Here is a 7,673-nt window from a genome sequence, read left to right as displayed (position 1 = left end):
AGGCTGATGAAGTGTAGCTGGTAACACAATAACTGAAAGCCCTCTGCAATGTCCCTAAGTAATACTTTGATAATAAGTTTTTACTGAAGCCAGAAATAGGAGAGATGAGAAGGGAGGGATTTTGGGAGCTGTCAGGGAACTGCCATCAGTGCCGGAGGGAGAGAGCAAGCTCCAGAGGGATTCCAGAGAGCGTCCCGGGATGGGGAGAGGCAGCCCATCTTCTGGGGAAGAGAATCAGCGTAGCACCAGTGGAGAAGGGGGGCAGATGGGGGAATCGGCGAGGCGGTCCCTTGACTCCTTGCCGGGGACCAGCGGGGAGAGTAAGGGTCCTCCGCTGCCTACGCCCTCCTTGCGCAGAAGGCTTCCGCGCAGGGAGAGTAGGAGGAGACTAGGCGTCAAAGAGCTTCTTTGCTGGAAGAAGTTCAAGAAACGCCCACTGACGGATTCTGCCAGCGATTGAGACAGCCACGGGTGAGTGGCTGTCCGGACAGAAAAGGTTCACTCAGGCAACCCAGCCAGGTTTTGGCACCGGCTTACACACAAGCAACCCCTAGAACCATTACAGGAGCATACTGGCTTCTTGTCTCTTGCTAGAAAGTCTGGAAAGTCCTTGTGTGTGCCACCTTCCTGAGGTTCTAATAACAATATTATAATAATTTATTATTTATACCCCGCCCATCTGGCTGGGTTTCCCCAGCCACTCTGGGCTGCTCCCAAATATTTAATTTTTTTTTTTTTTAAATAATAATACTATAATACTGTCGATTCCAGTGTGGAAAAGCAAAGAAGGCATTTTGAGGATGAAGCTGCTGGGAGAAAAAAAAAGATAAGGTAGAAAAGGCATTTATCCTGCAATATCAGGTGTAATTTGGACCATAATTTGGATCTGGAAATGGAGTCAAAGGCCAATTTCAGGTCCATAAAGGCCACAAATAGTTTTCCCTGAAGAGGTCTAGTATACTTCTCAGCTAGGAGGGACAGCACTAGACAATGGTCTGATGTTGAGCGATTCTCGTAAAAGGCGGCCCGAGCTTCAGATATTATGTTATTGTCATTCAGGAAAGTTGTCAGTTTGATACAGAGAAAGCAGGCATACAGCTTTCCTATTATAGAGAGCAAACCTATAATTAGAAGGCATGTTTGACTGACCTTTCTTAAAAATTGGGACAACTATTGCATGTTTCCAACTGATCCGTACTTTGCCTGAATTGTTAACTGCTGTAAAAAGTGCAGCAAGAAAAGGGGCCCACCAGTGCTGGTTTGATGTAATCAACTCAGCTGGAATAAAGTCCTTTCCCAGGGTCTTCAGGTTCCTAATTAATGTGCAGGCCTCTTCTGCTGTAACCAGGTTCCATCATGGGAGCAATGACATTTCTGCAGAATCTTCATCATAAAAGCAGGGGAGGAGTTCAAATTGTAAATATTTTTCTGAAATTGTTTTCCCATTGCCAGAAGAGTTTGACTTCATTATTTGGCGAAGCATTGAGAAACAGAGACAAGGAATTTTGTTCAAACTGCCTTTTTTGTGGCCAAAAGGGTTTTGTAATCTTTTCTGATATTTAAATAAGTTGGAGGTAGATAATTTAAACCAGTGTTTATGTAAGCCAAATAAGAGTCCCTTAAGGCTTTCTTCTTCATGTGGCACTCTTGGTCAAACCAGTTGCTCCCCCTTTAACAATGTTGGGCTTACTGGCTAGATTTGTGTTCACTGAGACAACATCCTGCAAGTACTCAATGAGATTTCCGTAAGCCGCCAAGGAAGAATCTGTTGAAGGAGCATTAATTATAGTAGATCTTAAACTAATTGCAGTTTGCGAATTCAGTCTGGTCTCGGCTAAGATAGCCAGCTCAGGGGTCCATTTTTTCCTACGCTTTACTGACCCTTTAGCTTGACCGTTTATCTCTTGTTCTATGTGTGACCTCCGATCTGAGTGTTGGCCTAAGATGGAGAGAATCAGAGGGAGATGATCACTCTCGGTTCTGTTATCAATACTAAAGTTTTTGATTGATTTTAAGGTCTTTCTGTTTGTGAGACAATAGTCTACTGTGCTGGCTCCATTAATATTTATGAATGTAAACTCTCCTTCGCTGCCCAAAGGAAACACCCCATTTACAATCGTAAGGTAAAGACTTACTGTATCTCAAGTAGTTCTCGATGCCCGCTGATGATGAGGGCTTGGATTGATTGGAGTCACTCCGACTGCACAGACAATTCGGCAGCAAAGGCTTTAATTCTGTGTCTTCAAAAACATGCCTCAAGATAATTATATAATCCTGTAGGCAGGTCTTGTATTTCAGAAGTAGTTTTGGAGTAACTGAATGATAATAAAAGTCTAGAATGCTGAGAGTCCGATGAAAGCAGTTTACCGTGGTAAGATTGTCACGCTGGATGTTTAGGACAGTTTGAAATTTCGCTTTGCACTTGCAATTGAATTCCAGAAAGGGAGCAGACCATTAAAAGGGTAAACACCGAGAACTACTTGAGAGCTTTGCAGGATTAGTTTGCTGTTTTCATGTTTGTTATTCTTTCTGTAAGAGGTTTTACGGTTCTTGCACAAGAACAGCTACACCCATGAGTTTGAAGATCTTGTTGAGAAAGAGCGCTGTGGCCAGACTCTTGGGTGGCAATAGGACTGTTCCGGGTCGCCAACAACGCCAACTCAGCCAGGAGGGACACTACCTTTTCTAATTTGAGGTTAATTTCCTCTACCATTCTTGCTGTTAACAGTACTTCAGCATAAGGTGGTACACCCTCAGCTGTTTTGTTTGTTTGTTTGTTTAATCTCATTTTCTGTAAGATTGGTGGAAGGTGACTGGGGACAAACTAGTGATTCTAGATGTCTCTGTTCTGCCCCTCTAGATTAATGGCTCATCCAACTTCAAATAAAATGGCGGTCAAAATGGTATTTCATGACTGAAGGACATTTAGGTGAGTATCCCTTGGTTGGTCAGGGAGAAAATCTCTGTTGTGTTCCGTCTGCAACTCATTGTGCTAAGACTCTTCCAGGTTGCAGTGACTGAGTTGTCAGAAGAGGGCCTATTCTGTGTCACCACAATGAGGTTCACCTGCAGGTAGGAGAACACTTCTTCTTTTGTTCCAGCCCTTCTCTCCTTTTGTTCCAGCTCGTCTTTCCTTCAGGTTTCTCAGAGTATCCCTTGCATGGCTAGGGGGAAATCTCTATTGTGTTCCGTCTGCAACTCATTGGGCTTAAGACTCTTTCAGGTTGGGGTGACTGAGTCGTCAGAAGAGGCCCTATTCCATGTCATCCCGATGAGGCTCACCTGCAGGTAGGAGAAGACTTCTTTTCTTCCAGCTCTTCTTTCCTTCAGGCTTTGCAGAGTTCCGTGTACCTGAAGTGAGAGTCGCCTACACTTGGACTGTGCTGCTTTAGGTAAGTTCACATTCCACCACTCAGTTGTCTTTTTTCAAGAAAATGTTTTTTTCTGTTGGTCTCTCTTTTTTCCCATTTTCTTTTCTGCTGGTCTCTTCACAGGTCTCTCCAAAGATCCTGCAACACTCAAATAAAGCCAGCTCTTCCAGCAGAGTCCCAGAAGTCATGGTGGTAAGAAAGCTGGGTTTTTTTGTTTGTTTGTTTTTAAATCTCATTTTCTGAAAGATTGGTGGAAGGTGACTGGGGACAAACTAGTGATTCTAGTTGTCTCTGTTCTGCCCCTCTAGATTAATGGCTCATCCAGATTCAAATAAAATGGCAGTCAAAATGGTATTCCATGACAGAAGGACATTTAGGATGCAGTGAGGCTCACCTGCAGGTAGGAGAAGACTTCTTCTTTTGTTCCAGCTCCTCTTTTCTTCAGGCTTCCCAGAGAGTCACCTGCATTTGTACTGTGCTGCTTTAGGTAAGTTCACATTCTACCACTCAGTCGTCTGTTTTCAAAACAATGTCTTTTGTATTGGTCTCTCCTTTTTCTCATTTTCTTTTCTGCTCTCTCCACAGGTCTCTCCAAAGAGCTCTTCTTAATATCTTAAGGTTTTCTTTTTCCTGAGAGAACATTCACAGAATGTTCTCTCAGGTTTTGCTTTTCCCCTTGTTGCATTGCTCAAAAAAAAGCAAAAGACACTGGTGGTTGGCGCTCCTGGTTCCCAGGACGGGGTTCAAATCCCTGCGGTGTCCATGCTTACTTCCAATGCAACTGCTATCTCTCTCTATTCCTCTCTATCTCTCTCTGTCTCTCTATCCCTCTCTCTCTCTCTATCCCTCTCTCTCTCTCTATCCCCCCCTCTCTCTATCCCTCTCTATCTCTCTATGTCTCTCTCTATCTATCATCTATCTATCTATCTATCTATCTATCTCTGTTTCTCTATCCCTCTCTCTCTCTCTCTCTTTCTCTTTCTCTCTCCCTCTCTCTCCCTCTCTATCTCTCTCTCTCCCTCTCTGTCTCTCTATCCCTCTCCATGTCTCTCTCTCTCTCTCTCTTCCACACTGCCCAAATAACAATTGGCTCCCTTTTTCTTAGGCCAAAGTATTAGCATGGGAGGGTGGTGACTTCAGTGGCTGAGCTTGATTCTTAACTCCACCATTGCACCAAAGGACCATTTCCAGCACCACCTTCCTGGCAATGTGCTGTTGCTGGGAAGATGCTCACTTGATGCATCGCTGGTTGTGTGTCTAGGTCGGCTGGATCAGGTGGCTGCTTCCCCTCCTAGCGTTCCCAGTCACTGGTGTGAAAAGTCTCTCTATGGATCTGGTCTGCCTGCATTCCAGACACTACTGGAGGAGCAATTCTCCCTGCAAATATAACAGACAAGGTGGCCTTATGGGGGAAACATGCTGTGGAGCTTGCTACGTAGGGTGGTTTTGTTTTTTAACAATTCATGATCAATAGCTTCCCAATCTTCTGTCAGTAAATGGTGGATCATGAAGCAAGGAGAACTGGGAAGAGACCTGGGCAAGGTGTGATGCAGGTGCAGGTGCATCTTTGATTACAGGTGTTCTGGCAACTTAGAAAGCTCAGTGTCTAGGTTTGCTTGCTTTCAGATTGGCAAGGACAACCAAACTATGGTGCAAGGAGGCCTCTGTTTCAAGGCCAGATGTGATGTGCTTTCTCATAACGGTGAGTCTGTTTTTGGAGGTCACATGGCAAGCCTGTAAATTAAAAATATATTTTTGAAATAAAAAGTGTCAACCCTATGCATGTCTACTCAGGAGTAAACCCACCTGGGTTCAAAGGGACTTATTCCCAGCTAAGTGTGTGTAGGATTGTAGCCTTTATGGTGCATCAGACTTGGTCTACATCTGCTTTTAAGGGGACTTTAAAATACTTGAGTAAATATAGGATGCATATATTTTTAATAAACTTGAGGCATGAGCCGTCCAAAGGTAAGTAAGCACTTTTGCATCTCATTCACTTCAGTGGGAGAAAGTCAAGAAGGTGTTTAATTCTTCCATGGACACACACTGCTTACATCGGTCTGGATTATGCCCTTGCATTTTTCAAATAATTACTGACAAGCCCAGGAAGTCCCCAAGAATGGTGCCATTTAGTCACGATGGAGAATGATTGGCTTTTTAAAAAGCAGGGTAAAGGGAGGTTAACTGTAAGCGTTACAGCAAATGTTCACTTATAGCCCTTGCCATAAAACTAATTAACAACACCATCTAATAATAAATCAGGTTTTAAAATCCTGAGTCCTAGTGTGATCTTCCCAGAGCATCCCTGTGATCCATCATTGGCTCCAGGCAGAGGACAATTGACCTTTCGAGAGACGAAGAGATGAGGCAATCAGGGATGACTATGACAGGAGCGCAGGAAACGGAATCTGAAGCAGAAAATTGCTCTCACCGTATTACTAACACATCTAATTTGAGGACATCCTGGCGCAATCAAATTCACACAGAGAGACATGCAGGAAGGGGATAGAAAACTGAGGAAGACCTGGTTGTTTGTGGGAAGACTTCCTGGGGCTCTGTGTGTGTGTGTGAGAGAGAGAGAAATGGACCCAGAGGTCTTGCGAGGGGCCAGACCTGGTGATTAAGGCTTTCATACTTTATAGTACCCCAAACTCCACCCTGGGAGCCAGCAAGGCAGCGGTCCTGTTGGTTATGTGTATCTCCTTGTCTGTCACCCTGGCAACGAGGCCTAGCTCTAACCTTTTCCCCTCTCCTGCCTGCCTAGCTGATAGCTATTCAATCAAACTTAAGTACCCATAAATATTTTGGAGGGAACTAGTCAGATTACTCCAGGAATGTAGGTGTATAATTTTATCCTTCTAGGCCTGACTAGTGGTTTAGCACTATTTTAAGCAAACCTTCATTAGCAAAGAGAATGGAACCCTAGTCAAGAACAATTATTTGGGCACAAGCTAGCAGTTCGAAAGCACATCAAAGTGCAAGTAGATAAATAGGTACCGCTCCAGCGGGAAGGTAAATGGCGTTTCCGTGCACTGCTCTGGTTCGCCAGAAGCGGCTTAATCATGCTGGCCACATGACCCGGAAGCTGGACGGCGGCTCCCTCGGCCAGTAAAGCAAGATGAGCGCCGCAACCCCAGAGTCGTCCGCGACTGGACCTAATGGTCAGGGTCCCTCTACCTTTACCTTTATACAAATGGAAGACTGGGAAAAACTATGGGAAGTAAATTTAAAATTTACTAATTGTATAATTCTGAAAGAGAATTATATGAAAATGATGTATCGATGGTATATAACTCCTGTGAAAATTGCTAAAATGTATAGAAGAAGTTCTAATAAGTGCTGGAAGTGCAAAGAGAAAGAAGGCACTTTTTACCGTATGTGGTGGAATTGTAAAGTAATCAAAAACTACATACTGGGAAATGATTTATAATGAAATGAAAAAGGTGTTTAAAATAACGTTTGTTTAAAAAACCTAGAAATTTTTTTGTTTGGCATTACAGGACAGAACTTGCCAAAAGAGTGGAAGAAGCTATTCACGTATGCTACAACAGCAGCTAGGAGTTTACAAGCCCCAAAATGGAAGGACAACAAGATATAGTACCAACGAAAGAAGAACGGCAGGCAAAATTAATGGACTATGCCAAAATGGCGAAGCTTATGGGAAAACTCAGAGACAAGGACAATTAAGACTTTTAAAAAGACTGGGAACCGTTATTGTAAAGAACTGGACTCACTAGCAGGGTTTGAGTAAACACAATTAAGGGGGAAAGTGTATAAGTTAAGGAGCGATAATTGAGGAAATAATAAACTGTAATATGTAATTTGGAAAGACATGGTACAAAATGGTAAGAATATTTTGTTGAAAGATTTTAAAATCAAGGGAAACAAAACAAGCAGAAGTAGCAAATATTTAAAGAACTGGAAGAGGAGGTTGGGGGAAGTCAAGGGAGGGGGGCGGAATCTGGATTTATGAATTTTCTATTGTGCTTACATTGATTGTGTTGAATACAAACCTAATAAAGTTTATAAAAAAGATTGTTGTTGTTGTTGTTGTTGTTGTTGTTGTTGTTGTTGTTATTTTATACCCCGCCCATTGTGTTGCGTTGCCCCAGCCACTCTGGGCAGCTTTATTGTTGTTGGTTTTTTTGGTGATGGGAAAGAAAACGAAACACAAACCACAAACTGGTAACAAATTACAAAACAATGGTACTGTACAGGTAAAGCATGGAATACAGAGTGAATTGAAACACAGAGCTGGGTATCAGGTGTGTGGGAGAAATACTAACCAAGGAACAAGCTGGG

General features: G+C 43.2%; 1 long non-coding RNA gene across 1 annotated transcript; it reads left to right on the top strand.

Annotated features, from left to right (window-relative positions):
* Positions 1-4,354: 4,354 nt before the first annotated feature.
* Positions 4,355-7,070, top strand: LOC307206133. The gene is made up of 2 exons (XR_013834279.1): positions 4,355-5,073; positions 6,872-7,070. It is a non-coding gene; the product is annotated as an uncharacterized lncRNA (long non-coding RNA).
* Positions 7,071-7,673: the final 603 nt, after the last annotated feature.

The sequence above is a fragment of the Podarcis cretensis genome (assembly GCF_951804945.1).
Source record: "Podarcis cretensis genome assembly, chromosome: 17".
Taxonomy (NCBI): domain Eukaryota; kingdom Metazoa; phylum Chordata; class Lepidosauria; order Squamata; family Lacertidae; genus Podarcis; species Podarcis cretensis.
The sequence above is the reverse complement of the archived record's forward strand: the minus strand, read 5'-3'. Positions and strand labels throughout refer to the sequence as shown.